At 43.2% G+C, this 20,146-nt stretch overlaps 1 non-coding gene across 1 annotated transcript; it reads right to left on the bottom strand.

The window, feature by feature from the left end:
• Positions 1–17,451: 17,451 nt before the first annotated feature.
• Positions 17,452–17,526, bottom strand: Trnas-uga. Its single transcript has one exon. It is a non-coding gene; the product is annotated as a tRNA-Ser (tRNA).
• Positions 17,527–20,146: the final 2,620 nt, after the last annotated feature.

Below are 20,146 nucleotides of genomic sequence, written 5' to 3'. Positions count from 1 at the left end.
TCAAACGTACTTTAAAATCATGCTCCCTTACCAAATATATCATTCAAAGCTCTCATAGTATCACAATGGTTCCGAAAAAATATGAACAGTTTACAAAGTACAGACAAAATACAATTTCGTAAGTGTGAAGTTCCAACGGTGTAATTACGTAAACATCTGTCACTGATATAGTAAAATAAATGTTTGTCTCTCTCAGTTAAATGATCAGATAGCTGTGTAATTTGTGTGTTAGAGAAATATGGTACCGATGTGTAAAGTTGTATAAGCAAATACCATATTAGCTAGGGTTCCTTGTGGTTGCCACACACATGGTACACAAAGTAAGCGGGTACCCCCCTGAGGATTAATGTAATTATACCCTCAGGTGTTACAGATTACAGCAATGCAATGAAATGTATCACGGAAAACTTTCTTTGTAATTCAAAAATCTTTAAAAATAAATGTTTTAAGTACAAAATTAATCAGTGAAATGCGTGTCCTGTAGCGCTAAATGTGCATCTTGTTGTAAGATAATCTCTGTGGAAGTGTCGTAGTTATTTTCCTCCGAAAGCTAAGTTCTGCAGAAGCCAATGTACTTACCTCATGATAAACAAAAGTGAAATGCTTTGCGTATAGATATCGTAGTTATTATGCTTATTGGCGTGATGAAGAAAGTACTGTACAGTAACGTATTGTTGTGCCACGAAAAAAGGCTGTCTCATTGTTGCTATACCACAAAAGTTACTACTAAAACATGTTTTTCTTTCCAGAAGAATTCAGAAAACTGTGCAGATATAAAACAGATACACCGCAAAAGCAACATTGTAAATTGTCACTCATTAGTAGCGTCGTGATAAAAATCGTGTAGCTGTCACATAAACTAACCTCTGTGTCATCTGGTATCTCTCAGAAAGCACTTTAAATTCAGAATGTATTTTCAAATAAACCAAAATGTTGCATTAAAATCTCATTAGCAGTACTGGTAAATGTTCTAAGTATGTGAGCCTTATAGTCCTTACGTAATCGTGCAACAAACAAGCAAGAATGTACACACACAATAACACTGTGACGTCTGTTTACTATAACAATGCATTCGTCATTTCTGTTTAAATAAGTTCTCTTGGTTCTTGATTGGATATTTAACTTCAAACATTGTTGTATGTTAACAGTTTCTTAAGTCTGACAAAGCATACTAGTAATGTGAAGCGAAAAATTTTATGACAAAGACTAAGTTAAAAAGCAGATTATCTCTCAGTAAGCGGTTTTACATGTGAAATGTGGTACAATCTTTACTCTTCATAGTACTCAGAGTTTGAACTTGAATGCAATTGTCAGGCGGTATACGTCGGTAAAGAATACTGGAGTTTTTCTCAAGGTTAGCGTCTATGTTATTTTTCTCTGAGCCACCTGGCGCACGCGGCTGCCTGCTGTGCGAGTCATTGTCTGTCTCTTTGTTGGCGCGCGTCGTTATTGGGATTAGGAGACCTAACTTCTACAAATTCGCCTTGCCGAGAGGGCCCTGCTCTGTTTGAATCCCGCCAGTTCTGATGAAATTCACGTCTGTCGTTTTGTCGGTAGTTTACATAGTTTCTTGTTTGTCGGTCATGTGGTGGAGAATTTCTCCCTGAATCGTAACTCTGCGCCGAACTGTTGCGTCTGAAGTTATTCTGCCTCCCTTGATAATACTTGTTTTGATTCCCATATTGTCTGTTTCTCTTATTGTCTCTGTCATATTCATTACTACGGAAATGCGATCTTTCTCTGTAACTATTATTACTCTGCCAGTGGTTGTCATATGGGTGGTGTCTGTTTTGGTCACGATATGTGTTGTGAGAATAGCCTTGTCGTGTCCAGTTATTATTTCTTTCATCGTGGAATTGTGACAGATGTGACCTGTAATTGTTGTGCTCCTGTTTCCGCGTTCCCCGATTGTCATTGTCAATTTCCAATTCTTGTAACAGACCCTGAAAAGCTTCAATGTCATCTTTGCAACGTCCTGCTAAAATAATATGTCGTAAATGTTCAGGCAATTTGAGTAAGCAAATGCGGATGAGTTCTGAGGGGCTGTATGGGTTTGAAAGATACTGATTCTTATGCAACATGTCTTCAAAATATTTGACAAGACTGGAAAATTCAGATTGTTCGAAATGTTTCATCATTATGATACCATGCTTTACGCGGTCTTGTGTGGCTTGAGACCAATATGCTGAGAGGAAGGCATGGTAAAATTCTCCTTCACTGTGGCAATCGTGAATGACCGATCGCATTCTCACAGCTGGTTCCTTCTCCAAGTAGCCACACATAAATTCTAATCTGTGTTCTAATGACCAGTTGGGAGGGAAACAATGAGAGAATTGATGGAGCCACGCTTGTGGATGAATGTCGTTGGCAGAATTCTTAAATGTTTTGAATTTACGTGTAGTAATGAACAGCTTATAATCATCATGTCGTCGAGTCGCATATCGGTCATTGTTACGTCGCTTCGGCGGCTCCAACTCAAAATTCGGCGTACCTTGCCAACTTCTTTCACAATTTCCGAAGTGCCCTGTGTTGTTATTTTGTGTCTGTTCCGTATTTGTATGTCCCTCTTCCCGTATTGGGGCGCGAGTGTCCTCTGAAATACGTAATTCTTGTACTACTTGTGCCAACTGATCTTGCACTTCGCGGATTTCTCTTTTGTACTGTGTATTGATTTGATTTTGATTCTGTTTGAATTTTCTAATTTGTTCATACTCTTCAGTGTCCATGAAGGCTACAGGTGTTGTGTCATTCAGATCATCATCTACCTTTGTAGATAAGTTAGTGAATTGATCCGAAAGTTCGGCTACTTTATCCGATAGTGAAATCATTTCCTCTCTATGTTTTTCTGAACCAAGTTTCAGAGTGTCCATTTGTGTTGCAATCGTGTCTACTGTGACCTTTAAGTTTTCCTGAGTTTTTGCAAGTTGCATAACCGTATCGGTAGATGCAACTGAGTCAAATTTTGCTTGCAAGGTCTCATGATTTTCATGAACAATAGTTTGCAGTTCTTTTATGGCTGCTTCGTGATTCTGTAGTGCATTTTCATGACGCGAAAAAATAGGTTGGAAATGCTCACAAATTTGTGTTTTTACGTCATTACAGACTTTTTGACATTTCGATTCAATGTGATGTAACTCAGCAGTTAAATCCTCACGTGTTCGTTCAAGAGTTTGCTCCAATGAGTCTAACTTTTTAAGATTTTGTTCCATTGTGTCTAACTTTTCAAGCTTTTGTCCCATTTGTTGCATTAATTGTAATAACAATGCACTGGTGTCTGAAACATGTTCCTCAGTGCTTTTCGGCAGTGAATTTACACCGGAAACATTCACATTTTGACAAGCAGAAAATGTGTCTTGACTTATTTGAGAAAACGGTGAGGATCCAAAACCTGAATCTACAGTATTTGCGAGATCGTGTCGTGTCATTTCGGCTTCCTGAGGCGAGCTATTGCCGACCGATCGATCGATAATGCTTCCCTCTTCACTAATTGTTTCACTGTCCACGCCATTGTTTGACGCCCGCTCCATTTCCCTGTGCACAGTTACCAAATTACTACTTTGAACATTAGTAAATTCATTACTCGGTGGCGCTAACACACTACTTTCATTTTCACTGTCATTTCTCAGTTTACTTTGGAGCCTAGTATTACGTTTTTCACACGCCATTATTGTCACAGTATTTCACACGACAACACAGAAAAACACAATTTGAAGAGCAAAAATAAGAGAACACATTAACATAACACTGAAAATAATATCTAGTTAATTACAGCTGCGAAATACTTGGTGCAAATCTATATGCATGCCACAACTGTTTTACTGTACAACAATGAAAGACTGCAACTACAAAGGAGATTTTCTCTACAATTACGCGCTAGCAATAAACAAAATCTACACTAATTACACAAACTACAAGAAAAAATCAGAAGATTCCAGTGAGGTATCCTAGGCTAAGGGTCGACATATGAAACGTCCCCTTTGAACAATTATACATGACTGTGCTTAAACTGACACACAATATTTTGTTAGCGCAACGCAATCTGACTTTCAAAATTCCCTACAAAAGAATGGCCCTGACTAACATTAAACTATACCTTTCACAAATCACTTACCTCACAAAAATCTTCGCTGCTCAAGCTACTGCAATACAGCGAGCGCCACTACTGCCAGCTAAATAAAAGATTCAAACTATGGAAGGCACTAACTACTGATAGGGATAGTTAGCAAATGAAAGATATTAATAGAGAACAAGCAATGTATTTACCTTGATATCATCATATATAAATATAGCAGTTCATGACAAATTTCAAAACTCCGCCATCTCTCTCCCCACATCCACCACTGCTGGCGGCTCACCTCCAACTGCGCAACGCTACGCGCTGTTCACAGCCAGCTGCCTAACACTACAATGGCGAGTATTACAACAATGCAAAGCAGACACAGACTGCCCACAGCACAGCCAGTGATTTTCATACAGATGTGGCGTTACCAATAAAAAAACCTAAACAGCCTACTTGCATAGAGAAAACATAAACAGCCTACTTACAATGTGTCTTGAATGCACTTAACATGAGTTTCCATTGATTTACCACTGTTCACTTGCTGGGCGAGTTAATCAAACGTTTCTGCGGAAACTCTCAAAAAAAACAAATTTCAAGGCTCCCAGCCGGATCCGTTTATTGTACTAAGATTTGCATACTACATTTTCAAATAACGCTGTATAGCAACTACAAAAAGTAATCTATGATGTGAAGGATGTCCCATAATCACGGCCAATCTTATTTGTGGCAACGGTACTGCGGAATTATCGACGCCACTATTGGGCGGCATCACCGGAAAAAAGCAAGCATAATGCGGTGGTTCAGGAACTTTAAAGAGACAGTCAAAACCTTCCTCGAAGCGGACGTCGCCCTGTCTCTCAAGCAACTGTTGACAGAGAGCAGGACGCATCCAGTATTTCAACGCTGTCCCCAGACGTCCATTCGTCGAGCGTCTCATGAAGTGCAGGTAACAAGATCAACTCTCCATGTAGTGTTATGCTGTCTTGTATACAAAGAGCAAATGTTCCAAACACTGCAGCCAAACGATCGTCCAGTATGCATTCGCGTGTTCTATGCTGACCTCCAAGGTGCTGATATTGATTAACTGAAAAAGAACGTGTTTTCAGATGAAACGACGTTCCACCTTTCTGGACATGTGACCCGCCGCATTATCACGGTTTGGGGCTCCTACAACCCACACAACACACGCGAACACACGCGTGGTAGCCTGAAGTTTAATGTTTGTTACGACAGGGTTGAGTTGCCCTGCTTAACTCGCAGGACAGGAAAGGTAGAATAAATTGTGCAAAGGGGCCAAAATAAGGGGCTGTCAGTTACATTTGAACTTACAACTTTATTTGACCAAACATTAATAGAGCCCCAAAAAATTTTTTAAAGACACAGCTTTAATCTTTGTTACTTAATTACCGGCTGAAAGCCACTTTAATTTAAAAACGAATGAAGGCTAATAACTTAAAACGCAAGCATAATCAGAAATTTAAAAGCCAAGCCTTATCTTAAAACAGTTCTTTAGTTAGGCTGAAGTGAACAAGTTAAATTAAAATCGGCTGAAAGCCGAGCACTTAAAACTCCAAAACAATTTTTTTTTAAAAATACCAAATTCCTTACGTGAAACAATTCTTTAATTTAGGCTGAAGGCCTTAAGAACAAAGAACTGAAACTCAAACCGGCTGAAGGCCAGAGACTTAAAAATTCAATAGGCTAAAGTAAACAGGTTAATTTGAAATCGGCTGAAGGCTGGAGACTTCAAAATTAAAAAATTCTTTAAAATGCCAAACGGCTTACTCGAAACAGTACTTTGAACTAGGCTGAAGGCCGTAAGAGTAAAACTACTATAATTTAAACACAAAGCCATACAAGTACCAACATGACCAAATTTAAAATAAAAGGTAGTCCATACAAGGGCGCCCAGATGTTCGAAGGTCGGCCTGTAATTCAAACGCTCGCTTAGGTAAGACAGGCAGTCGGGCCAACCATTCTCGATCCGACGACAACCCAACCGAACGACAGTCAGCGGACCCACCGATAAGATAACTTCCACTTCACCCGACCAGGGCACAACAGTTCTACGGAACAACGTAGAAGATGTTGGCGCCCACAATCAATCATACACGGAGCTGTCAAACTACACACCGTGCTGGACAACAACAAGACGATGAGGAAAATACACTGCCTGAGCCGGCCTCGGTGGCCGCGCGGTTCTAGGCGCTTCAGTCCGATAAGATAACTTCCACTTCACCCGACCAGGGCACAACAGTTCTACGGAACAACGTAGAAGATGTTGGCGCCCACAATCAATCATACACGGAGCTGTCAAACTACACACCGTGCTGGACAACAACAAGACGATGAGGAAAATACACTGCCTGAGCCGGCCTCGGTGGCCGCGCGGTTCTAGGCGCTTCAGTCCGGAACCGCGCGACCGCTACGGTCGCAGGTTCGAATCCTGTCTCGGGCATGGATGTGTGTGATGTCCTGACGCTAGTTAGGGTTAAGTAGTTCTAAGTTCTAGGGGACTGATGACCTCAGATGTTAAGTCCCATAGTGCTCAGAGCCATCCGAATTTTACACTGCCTGCAATTTACGTCAACAGCCAGGGCAGGTAACCGGAACGCCAAGGCCACAACGCAGAAGATTCCGCTGGTGCACTTCAATTCAAATAAATATGATGGAACTCCACCGCCGGAGGGTGGCTAGAATTTTCCAACTTGAAAACCACGTTGTTGCTCGCGAGAATATCCAAATAGCCGGCAACGAACTCTAAACGACACAATTGCTGGTAGGTTAAATCAAAACTCAACTTTCGTGTCCAGGGTCGGTGAGCCACGGACCTCGTAGCAATGGGAACAGCGCCACACTCTCTGACACCTCGTACAGACCTCCAGCGGGGCCCGGCCAAACAAGGCCAGGCGAGAATTCCTCACTGCTCCACGCCAACCGACCGACTGGTCACACGACGCCCAGCCGGAAACTATAAACGCCAGGTCAATCCAAGGTGCGAAAATCGATGCACACCGCTGCTGCCACCCGCGGAAGGAGAGGTTAACAGCATAATCGCGATAACCGCAGGAGACTAAACACAGAATCACAATGAAGGTTTAATCCAGAGCATAGCATGAGCCAGCCACTGCTCAAGGGTGTTCGGTTAATTTTTCCTCCCAGAGGAAAGTACAAGGACAAAAGTTTACCTGGACATGTTCTAAGAGTTTCTCTTTCCACAGACTGTTGACACCATCCGGCGTTTCTAATGTTTTCTTCATTTGTTCCTTACCTTTGGACAGGCAGTTTGGCACTTGGCTCTGTATGTACGGGAGTCTAATTTTCAGTGACTTGTGTGCTCACTTTTGTGAGCCCTGATTTGTATTTTACTATATGAGTAGAAATTGCTGTTTTATGGATGAAATATTTTTCATTAGTGTTTATTGGAATTTTTTTTTCTCGCCACAGCTTTGTTCTTATGATGATGTATCTAAACGGTAACCACGAATAAATTAATTTGTGACGAAGACAAATCTAGAATCTCTGTCCCAAATGTGAATGGTCGCCTGCCTGAAGCATGGAAGAGTTTCTCAATCAACTGATCACGCATCGAAGAACTGCAGCCGTCCATTACCTCCCCGCAAGACGTGAGGGAGGTAGCGAGTGACACAATACACGAATATACTTGAAAATATAGCGACCCTCTGTACAATCCTTTATTTCTTTGCTCTTCTCTTGGCGAACCGACAACTAACGAAAAGACCTGAGGCTATTCCATATAGGACAATGTGAATCGTTTATGACACAATTACAACGTGCTTCGTATTATTCGATCCTTCCTATAGGACAGACAATAACCAGTTGCAGCACTTGTATAGAGCAACAGTATCCCAACACTATCTTTCTAACGCTCTGGAGGATAACCCCGAAATGTATCAGAAAACTTTGGGGAAAACATCAGCTCGCCAGTTACGTATGTTCCCCACTCACAGGGTCACCAGTGAAGAAGATTGGTAGTTACCCAGCAATCGGCTGCGATAGTTACACCAGGAGCGTTCAACTAATAACGCAACACATTTTTTTTTCTGCTGCCGAAAATTCTTCCGGGTTGTAAGGCCGTGGTCCATGGAACTCTTCAATCCCTGCGTTTCGTCCAAGACTACGTTGGGCATCTTCGGTGGTGCTCCTGGTTGTGCTGAATCTTGAAGAGCGGCCTAAATACCGTGGAAAGTGGGCGTGGTCTGGATTTCACGTGAGAGCAGAGATAAACCTTGCCAATGATAAAATATAACTATCGATCATAGTACGTCAAAGATAAAAACTTCTCATCGATTCTGTAGCGCCACTGAGTTTCATGGCTTCTTCTTTTCTGTTGAAATTATCCCCATGTTTATACATTTCGATGGCTTCTGTATATAGCCATGCATAATAGTTCGTCATAGTACATTAAACTTCAGTTTCAGAAAATTTCATTACGTGACTGTGATTTGTGCGCCGGAATTCTGGAGGCCGAGTTAAAACATCTAGAGCAGGCTTTTGAGAAGAATGGGTAAACTAGTAAGGAAATAAATAGAGTTTTGCGACCGAATAACAGGAGGCGTGAGGACAACGACAGGACACAGCGATCGAAGAACACGGTTTCTATATTCCTTATCAAAAAAGTGACGGATCAAATCGGCAAGATTTTAAGGAAACATAACGTTCGACCGATTTTCACACCAACTAAGAAAATAGGCAAAGCACTTCGTTCCGTTAAGGATAAACGTCCCTCTCTGTCTGCAAGTCGTGTATACAGCATTCGGTGTACATGGGGCAGGGTCTACAGCCCCGCGGGATCAGCCGAGCGGCCTCAGGCGCTGCAGTCGAGGACTGCGCGGCTGGTCCCGGCGGAGGTTCGAGTCCTCCCTCGGGCATGGGTGTGTCTGTTTGTCCTTAGGATAATTTAGGTTAAGTAGTGCGTAAGTTTAGGGACTGATGACCTTAGCAGTTAAGTCCCATAAGATTTCACACATATTTGAACATTTTTTTTAGTGTCTACATTGGAACTACAAAGAGAAGAGTGAATACGCGGTAGGAACATAAAAGTCTTTGCTCACTAGGGAAAACAGACAAGTCAGCCGTGGCGGAACATGCTCTTCAGTCGGGTGACCACGTAGTGAAATTTCCGGAAACTGAAGTTTCATGTACTATGACGAACTATTATCCACGGCTATATACAGAAGCCATCGAAATATATAAACTTGGAGATAATTTTAACAGAAAAGAAGAAGCCATGAAACTCAGCAATATACGGACAGTGGCGCTACAGAATCGATGAGAAGTTTTTGACGTACTATGATCGATAGTTATATTTTATCTTTGACAAGGTTTATCTCTGCTATCACATGAAATCCAGATCACGCTCACTTTCCACGGTACTGAGGCCGTTCTTCGACGTCCAACTCGTCAGTCGGCAAGACTCAGCACAACCAGGAGTACCTCCGAAGATGTCCAACGTAGCTTTGGACGAAACGCAGGGACTCAAGAGTTCCATGGACCACGGCCATACAACCCGGAAGAATTCTCGGCATCTGAAACATCCGGTCGTGGAAGCCTTCATTCAAAAAAGTGGTTCAAATGGCTCTGAGCACTATGGGACTTAACATCTGAGGCCATCAGTCCCCTAGAACTACTTAAACCTAACTAACCTAAGGACATCACAAACACCCATGGCCGAGACAGGATTCGAACCTGCGACCCTAGCGGTCTCGCGATTCCAGACTGTAGCGCCTAGAACCGCTCGGCCACTCTGGCCGGCGAAGCCTTCATTGTACATTTTTTCTGAAAGTCGGTTGTTTAATTCAGGATTCCAGTACACCATATTATTCCCAGCTCTTTTGGCTCAAAACCGTGTGTTTCGACGTAATCTCTGTTCAATGCAACGATCTTACGCCACCTTACTGGCAGGGCCTGTATGCCCGCATGGTACCCCTCTACTGGTCGACGTCGGAGCAGACATCTTGCTGCACCAATAACCTCCACATCATCCACGTACTGCTTCCCGCGGAGTGCGCCCTTCACTGGGCCAAACAGATGGAAGACGGCAGGTGCGAGATCTGGGCTGTAGGGTCGATGAGAAAGAAGAGTCCAATGAAGTTTTGTGAGCTCCTTTCGCGTGCGCAGACTCGTGTGAGGCCTTGCCTTGTCGTGGAGAAGGAGGGCGGCGACGAATTTGATTGTGATCTGTGGATCAACTCTAATGAGGGTGTCCGCACGTTCCAGCATAGCAGGAGTCACAGCAGGGTGCGACTGGCAGGCACGAGGGAGATCGGACAGGTCTCCGCGACCTCGTCCAACGACTCACCGTGCTTTTGTTCACTGCCAGGTCTCCGTAGACGTTCTGCAAGCACCTATGAATGTCTGCCATGCTCTGGACTTCTGCCAAAGAAACTCAATGACAGCTCTACGCTTGGAATGCAACACCGTTACAGACGAGATTTTGAAGGCTACTTATAGACCCACCGCCTATCGGAACCTCATGAAACTATGGGGAGTTCAAAAAGTCTCTCCGCGCGTGCCGCGCAGTGAATATACCGAAATGGAACTCAGTGAAATACAAGTTATTAATTTATTGAATATTCATTTTTACTTACAAATTTTCACATTAAATGTGTCAAATGGTTCAAATGGCTCTGAGAACTATGCGACTTAACTTCTGAGGTCATCAGTCTCCTAGAACTTATAACTACTTAAACCTAACTAAGGACATCACTAACATCCATGCCCGAGGCAGGATTCGAACCTGCGACCGTAGCGGTCGGCCGGCCGGTGTGGCCGTGCGGTTAAAGGCGCTTCAGCCTGGAACCGCGTGACCGCTACGGTCGCAGGTTCGAATCCTGCCTCGGGCATGGATGTGTGTGATGTCCTTAGGTTAGTTAGGTTTAATTAGTTCTAAGTTCTAGGCGACTGATGACCTCAGAAGTTAAGTCGCATAGTGCTCAGAGCTAGCCGTAGCGGTCGCGCGGTTCCAGACTGTAGCGCCTAGAACCACTCGGCCACTCCGGCCGGCCCTAGTCCTATGTCTGACTGTCCAACGTTTGTGATTACCCTTTCTAGAGATGTCCACTCCTCTTCAACTGATTAACCTACTGTGAAATTCCTCATCGCAGTTTCCTCAAGCTTAGTGAACTTTGAATGTGCCTTGTCATTCCTGAGTACTTAAGTAAACCACTTCTACCTATACTGATTCATCCTTACGATTCTCTTAAACTTCAGTTTGCTATTCATTATTAAACCTAACTAACCTAAGAACAGCACACACATCCATGACCGAGGCAGGATTCGAACCTGCGACCGTAGCGGTCGCTGGCTCCACACTGTAGCGCCTAGAACCGGCCGGCTTTAAATGTGTTCCCCACCCCTGTTGTTGAATACACAATTCGTCTAATCATGCTTCCAAACACAAGCTGTAACATTTCTTCTGTAACAGAAGCAGTGAAAGTGGATATTGCAGTTTTCAATTCATCGATGGATTTTGGACGGCTTTCATAGACAGTTGCTTTCCCTGCACCCCATAAGAAAAAGTCAGGTGGTATTAGGTCAGACGATCATGGAGGCCAAAGCCCCTGTGAAATTATGCGATTACCAAAACCATCAGCAAGCAGTGACATTGAAACGCTAGGTGTATGCGCGGTTGCACCATCTTGTTGAAAATAACCGTTCAGTATTTCACTTAACACAAGTTATCCAGTGAATGGGTACAGAATATCACTGCAGTATCGTTGTGCGTTTATTGTTTCGTTGAAAAATATGGGACCCACAATCCGACGTCTAGGAATTGTAATCCAAGCTCCTGTTTTGACAGAATGAAGTGGTTGCTCATGAATACACATTGGAATTGCAGTACTTCACATACGAGGATTTTGCGAGTTCATGTACCCCCATAAATGAAACCACGCCACATCAGTGAAAAACGTTTCATTACGAATATCCCTTCCATTTTTTGAACGAAATTTTTGAACCATTGACAATAATGCAGTCTCTTGCCATGATCAGTATTTCTTCAGTTCTTGCACGACTGTCACTTTGTATGGGAAAAGTTGTAATTTTTTCCTTACAGCTGTGTGGGCCGTTCCGACACTAACATCGATTTCCTGGGCGAGTTTTCTTACTGACTTGTTCGGACTCACGGACATTTTATCGGAAATATCGAGTAGTTTACCCTCAGACAAAACGCGAGGACGACCACTTCTCGGTGCATCTGTCACTGAACCCGTACTTCGAAATTTGTTAAACAAATCTCGCACAGTATCGCGATGTGGCAGTGTTGTCTCCGGGAAAACTGAATTGTCGTACTGAAACTGTGTATTTACCTCCAGCCTTGAACATTTGTTCGAGTAAAAACACACGTTCTTCAATGGTTAGCATTTTAACGGTGACGAAGACGAAACAAACGAACAAAGGAACTAAACTTAGACATTCACGTCGGCACGTAACGACACACACCAACGATACTACTGACGCTGGCTGAGGTAAACGAAACAGTGGAATGTTGGGAGAGTCCACTTGAAGGGAAGTAACCCAGGCAGGCGAACAATCATACGGCACGCGCGGCTAACAATCATACGGCCCTGCGGAGAGACTTTTTGAACACCCTGTATAAGAACTGAAACAGGAACATTCCATGTTATCCCAGAAAAAATTCCGCATTTTTCAGCAGAAAATGAACGAGAAAAAAGTGTGCCATTACTTATTGAAAGCTGCTCGTAGTTTTGTAAGTGGTGACGTGATTAGACATCCTGCGAAACAGTAGTAGATATTTCCTTTGAAATCTACCTAGAACATATTATTCAGAAGCCCACTGCTGACGGAAAAATACTGAGTCTAATTTTGGTAAACATTTTTGGAAAGCAGTGATCAATTAATTGTTATATTTTGACTAAAGTTCAGTCTTGATCACATCATGTATGTTTTAATAATACAGGTAACCGGTTTCGGTTTCGGTTCTTTCTACAAAACCATCATCAGACCCATGGCTCCCTTAGGATGGTATGCGGAACTCTCCTCATCTGCTACGAAGTCAACTGAGCAGCTGAGGAGAGCTCCGCCTACCATCCTAAGGGAGCCATGGGTCTGATGATGGTTTTGTAGAAAGAACCGAAACCGAAACCGGTTACCTGTATTATTAAAACATACATGATGTGATCAAGACTGAACTTTAGTCAAAATATAACTGAGTCTAATGTCAAAAGCCGGCCGGACTGACCGAGCGGTTCTAGATGCTTCAGTCTGGAACCGCGTGACCGCTACGGTCGCAGGTTCGAATCCTGCCTCGGGAATGGATTTGTGTGATGTCCTAAGGTTACTTAGGTTTAAGTAGTTCCAAGTTCTAGGGGACTGATGACCTCAGAAATTAAATCCCATAGTGCTCAGAGTCATTTTTTTTTTAAAGTCAAAAATTGATTTCAGCGAACACGAGGTGATTCTTGCAACAGTGTTTACCAAAGTACAAAAAGCAACTAAAACAAATAGAAGGATATTATCAATAAATTAGAAAGTCAGTACTGTCACACCTCAAGCAGAAACTTGATACACTTCACTAAGCACAGTAGCATGTAGAAGATCCGTGGTTCAAGTTTAAAAGAACATTTAAGCAAGCATTAGACAGATATTTACTCGTTAGCAGAAAAATTCATGACGGGAGGGGCACTCCATGATATACATTCACTGTAAAAAACTTCTGACGAAACAGCGACTTCTGCACAATACGTGTGAAACAAAGCATAGGGTTATAGAAACATTTGGCTGTCAGAACAGCAATGCGTGAAGTCTTCGACGACGACCTTAGCAGAATCCTATCGAAAGACCTCTCATAACACTCAGATAAACTCTGTTGGTATGTAAAGGCTGTCTGTGGAACCAAAATCGTATCCAGACTCATATGGACGACACAGGAACTGAAACTGAGGGTAGCAAATCTAACCCAGAAGTACTGAACTACCTTCTCCTTAGAAAGGAAATTCCAGAACTGCTGCCGTAGTTTAACTCTTGTATCAGTGCAAAGATGTGTGATGTAGATACGTACATCACTGGCGTTGGAAAACAGCCGGAGCTGCTAAAATTGAAAAAAAGCTCCAGGGTCTGATGGAATCCTTAACAAATTCTATACCAAACTTGCAGCTGAATTCCCCACTCTGTAAGAACTGTTTTCCTGCACAGCCAGAAATGAGCGTTTCTCGTCAATGTTGAAGATCTCTGTGCATAGTAAAGCATCTGGATGAAGTCTGTGAGACAGTTGAACAATACACTGTCGAGTCATACGAAATATTTATCAACAACGAAGACTGTTCTGTAGAAGTAAGGTACCAGGAACATCCACTGTTGACCATACAAAAATGTTATACACACAGCAGGTACAGTAACTTATCCTCAACACTGTAGACTGTCCCAAGAAAGCAAGATACCAGGATGAAGGCTCTTTTCCAGCTTTTTCGCCTTTTCGAAGATCATCTCACTGAAGAAAGAAACCAGAATCTAGACCTATGGGACAGATGTCCGTTTTCCTTCCGAGCTATAGGTAAATGACATAGTGCACATTTAAGTCCTTTGTTAAGACCAACATAAAGTCATGTGTGTCTATCTGCCTTCCTCACTGAGATAATTTCTTGAATACACAGGTCTCGGGCCTACTGCGAGATCACATTTTGTAAATCCCATATTTCTTTGAGCCAGAAGCTCCAATTCGTCTGTTGATGACTGCTATTTACTTCTGGCATGTACGAGAGTGAGTCAAACGAGAACCTTAAATTTTTTTTAAAATATTATTTATTGTGCAGAAGTGGTACAAAGCTGTATCACTTTTCAACATAGTCTCCCCCACGGTCAATGCAAGGCCTCCAGCGCTTTCAAAGTGCATAAATTCCTTTAGAAAAAAAAATTCCTTTGGTAGTCCGCGCAACCACTCATGCACCGCGTGGCGTACCTCTTCATCAGAACGGAACTTCTTTCCTCCCATTGCGTCTTTGAGTCGTCCAAACATATGGAAATCACTTGGGGTAAGTCTGGTGAGTATGGTGGATGAGGAAGACACTCAAAATGCAGGTCTGTGATTGTTGCAACTGTTTTACGGGCAGTGTGGTGCCTCGCATTGTCACGTTGCAAAAGGACACATGTTGACAGTAACCCACGTCGCTTTGATTTGATTGCAGGCCGCAGATGATTTTTTAGGAGACCTGTATATGATGCACTGGTGACAGTGGTCCCTCTAGGCACGTAATGCTCCAAAATGACGCCTTTCTCGCCCCAAAAGATGCTGATGGTTCGAAACTGCTTTGGTTTTGGTGATGAGAAATGGCGCCATTCCTTGCTCGCTCTCCTCGTTTCCGGTTGGTGGAAATGAACCCAGATTTCGTCCACAGTCACTATTCTTGCGAGGAAGCCTTCACCTTCTCATTCAAAGCGCAGAAGAAGTTCTTCACAAGCATCAACACGTCGTTCTCTCATTTCAGGAGTCAGCTGCCGTGGCACCCATCTTGCAGACACTTTGTGAAACTGGAGCATATTATGCACAATGTGGTGTGCTGACCCATGACTAATCTGTAAACATGCTGCAGTGTCACTCAGCGGTTTTCCTGCACTATGGCTTCAACTGCTGCAGTGTTCTGTGGAGTCACAACTCGTTGTGCCTGACCTGGACGAGGAGCATCTTCCACTAAAGTCACACCATTTGCGAACTTCCTACTCCATTCGTAGACTTGCTGCTGTGACAAACATCCACCGTGCTGAACCTTCATTCGTCGATGAATTTCACTATACAAAAACCGAAAGAACGCTGTTCTTCCCTGGTGCAAGTCGCAAGTGAGGCGGCCATCTTTATCCTGATACCGCGACGGTATGTGTGGATCTGCACTATGCTGCCACCTACAGACCATTCTGCACGCTGTTTGTAGCACGCTTACCAACTTACAGGATAACGGCGCGAAATTTCCATTTGTTATTACAAATTTAAGGTTTTCATTTGACTCACCCTCGTAGCAACTTCTTGCCTTCTTGAAGATCATTATATATAAATAAGGGACTGAAATGATGTCCTCTAAGATGTATGTATCTTTTCCTTCCGACGAAGAGACAATAATTTTTTGCGCTTCCTAAGTCCGTTGTACGTAATTAAGGCACCATGATGAAGCTCTGTGACACATTTCTCTATGTATCTTCTGAGTCGGAAACTGTTCCGCAGAAGTAAGATACGGTAAGTAGGCTGTTTATGTTTTCTTATTGGCAATGTTACGTAGCGCTCTGTATGAAAATCACTGGCTGTGCTGTGTGCAGTCTGTGGCTAGTTTGCATTGTTGTCTGCCATTGTAGTGTTGGGCAGCGGCAGCTGGATGTGAACAGCGCGTAGCGTTGCGCAGTTGCAGGTGAGCCGCCGGTAGTGGTGGATGTGGGGAGAGAGAGATGGCGGAGTTTTGAAATTTGTCATGAACTGCTATACATATTATGACTATTAAGGTAAATACATTGTTTTTTCTCTATCAAAATCTTTCATTTGCTAACTATGCCTATCAGTAGTTAGTGCCTTCCGTAGTTTGAATCTTTTATTTAGCTGGCAGTAGTGGCGTTTGCTGTATTGCAGTAGTTCGAGTAACCAAGATTTTTGTGAGGTAAGCGATTTGTGAAACGCATAGGTTAATGTTAGTCAGGGCCATTTTTTTGTAGGGATTTTTGAAAGTCAGATTGCGTTGCGCTAAAAATATCGTGTCAGGTTAAGCACAGTCCTGTATAATTTTTTCAAAGGGGACGTTTCATAATACCAGGATGAACCCCCTGTGGAACACCTGCCTATTTCACTTCAATGCCTGACACTGCAATTTGTTGACAAACCTTGTTGAGAAAATCTCTTGTAAAAATAGAAGTTCCAATCTCCTGAGTATTGTGAACATTCTGCGGTTAAATATGAAGAAGTCTCATACTCCTTGACAGAGCGTAGGGGACGATGCGGGAGACCCGCACCGCCGTATTAGGCAAGGTCCTAGCGGAGGTGGTTTGCCATTTCCTTCCCGACCGTAATGGGGATGAATGATGATGATGAAAACGGCACAACACCCAGTCAAACTTCCTGGCAGATTAAAACTGTGTGCCGGACCGAGACTCGAACTCGGGACCTTTGCCTTTCGCTGGCAAGTGCTCTACCAACTGAGCCACCGAAGCACGACTCACGCCCCGTCCTCACAGCTTTACTTCTGCCAGTACCTCGTCTCCTACCTTCCAAACTTAACAGACGCTCTCTTGCGAAACATGCAGAACTAGCACTCCTGAAAGAAAGGATATTGCGGAGACATGGCTTAGCCACAGCCTGGGGGATGTTTCCAGAATGAGATTTTCACTCTGCAGCGGAGTGTGCGCTGATATGAAACTTCCTGGCAGATTAAAACTGTGTGCCGGACCGAGACTCGAACTCGGGACCTTTGCCTTTCACGGGCAAGTGCTCTACCAACTGAGCTACCCAAGCACGACTCACGCCCCGTCCTCACAGCTTTTTGTTACACAGCTCACACACCACCAACACTCGCTACGTGTGTGGGACTACATGACTCAATCTTATGAAAATATTTTTGTTATATCCATTCTTACACACGAACAAATATATTATTTAAGCATTTTAATCATTTCTATCCTACGTATAGAAAGGTAAAATTCCTCACATTTAATGCAATAACACTCAAGTGTTTATCAAGTTATTTATCCCTTTTAGAGTAAAAATACATTTATTATGGGGATTCTCTACCCCTTGTTCAAATAATTCAACAACATTACAGAGTAATACTTGACATAAAAGCTTATAAACTAATACATACATAATATTATCACATTATTACTACTAATTATTTTACCATAAACATTATATTTGGAGTTATGGGATAGTGGACTTGCACTTCTGATTGGTCCTTTGTATCACTTCGTTTTTCTTAGTCCAGGGGACCGAGTAAGATGCTCTGCAATAGGTCTTGTGCGGATATACTTTCACATTATCAGAATGGGATTTTCACTCTGCAGCGGAGTGTGCGCTGATATGAAACTTCCTGGCAGATTAAAACTGCGTGCCCGACCGAGACTCGAACTCGGGACCTTTGCCTTTCGCGGGCAAGTGCTCTACCATCTGAGCTACCGAAGCACGACTCACGCTACAGAGTGAAAATCTCATTCTGGAAACATCCCCCAGGCTGTGGCTAAGCCATGTCTCCGCAATATCCTTTCTTTCAGGAGTGCTAGCTCTGCAAGGTTCGCAGGAGAGCTTCTGTAAAGTTTGGAAGGTAGGAGACGAGGTACTGGCAGAAGTAAAGCTGTGAGGACCGGGCGTGAGTCGTGCTTCGGTAGCTCAGATGGTAGAGCACTTGCCTGTGAAAGGCAAAGGTCCCGAGTTCGAGTCTCGGTCGGGCACACAGTTTTAATCTGCCAGGAAGTTTATTTCACATTGTACTGGTAATCTTTTATGATTCCAGGGCGTTCAGTGGATACTTCGAGGTATCGGGATAATAATTCTGTTAATTGTCTATCCTCTGAAGCATTAATGCAAGTTGCCTCCTGTACTTTCTCTTCTATTGTTGTGACGATGTCACCAACGTTGCTGTGTGCATTCGTTACTTCGATTTTTGTGACACATCTGCGGGTACTTATGATCCAACACTAACAACTTCTGTTTGCTGACAGAAAGATTCATTTTTTTCATCAGCGGAAGGTTCGCACCGAACTCCCGATTCAGCATTAATGTTATGGGTCGCTGTTGGTACTTAAGTGCACATGTCGCATGGGCGAGATCAATTACAGCTTCCCTTTTCCCGAAGGAACTGAAGATTCAGAAGCACTGGTACTGACAAGTTATCCATTAGTAGGAACGTGCATAATGCCAATACCTCGTCTCCTACCTTCCAAACTTTACAGAAGTTCTCCTGCGAACCAGTTTCATATCAGTGCACACGCCGCTGCAGAGCGAAAATCTCATTCTGGAAACATCCCCCAGGCTGTGGCTAAGCCATGTCTCCGCAACATCCTTTCAGGAGTGCTAGTTCAGCATGGTTCGCAGGAGAGCTTGTGTTAATTTTAGAAGGTAGGAGACGAGTTACTGGCAGAAGTAAAGCTGTGACGACGGGGCGTGAGTCGTGCTTGGATAGCTCTGTGGTAGAGCACTTGCCCGCGAAAGGCAAAGATGCCGAGTTCGAGTCTCGATCCGGCACACAGTTTTAATCTGCCAGGAAGTTTCATATCAGCGCACACTCCACTCGCTGCAGAGTGAAAATCTCATTCTGAACACCCAGTCATCTCGAGGCAGGTGGAAATCCCTGACCCCGCCGAGAATCGAACCCGGGACCCCATGCTAGGGAAGCGAGAACGCTACTGCGAGACCACGGTATTACACTATCAAATTTCTTTGTCAAATATCTTTGTCCAATCTCTCTGTCAAAGATATTTGATGGTGTAATAGGGAACATTGTCAAATGTCGTCCAATATTTGATCAAATCTAGGGCCTCGCTGTAGATTTGATCAAAGAAGTCGCTTGTCTTCTGTTCACTGTAATGTTGCATGTTACGACATGGAGCGCTAGCATCGCTGCATTCTGTCGTCTGTAGTGTTTTTATAAACATTGCCGGTAAATACAATTGGTGTATGCCGACAACTACAAAATTAATAGAGATGTATGAAGCTGATGAGGCGCTTTACAACGTGAGGCACTCTGAATACAAAAATAGATTACGAAGATTGGAGACCTGACCTAACCTAATCTAACCCTCTCCTCATCTATTCTTAAGTAATTGATGTACGACTTGACGTCCTCCACTATAAGCTCACGTAACAAGTTTTGTTGAATGCTTTTATCATGTCGTCGTAAAACCCATGGCTTCACCCAGGTATGTTTCCTTTTTTCCCCCCGCTTCTCTTCCGCATGTGCACACAGCGCAATTTTGGTACATGCACTTGCTGCGGTTAATAACAAGTTGTTGTAGTCAGCCATCTTGAACTTTGACGAAAAATATGATGACAGTGTAATACCCCTTCTAGTGCTACGTCAAAGATCTTTGTCAAATATATTTGACGGAATATTTGATCACATCTTTGATCAAATCTTTGACAAA

The sequence above is a fragment of the Schistocerca americana genome, chromosome 10 (assembly GCF_021461395.2).
Source record: "Schistocerca americana isolate TAMUIC-IGC-003095 chromosome 10, iqSchAmer2.1, whole genome shotgun sequence".
Taxonomy (NCBI): Eukaryota; Metazoa; Arthropoda; class Insecta; order Orthoptera; family Acrididae; genus Schistocerca; species Schistocerca americana.
The sequence above is the reverse complement of the archived record's forward strand: the minus strand, read 5'-3'. Positions and strand labels throughout refer to the sequence as shown.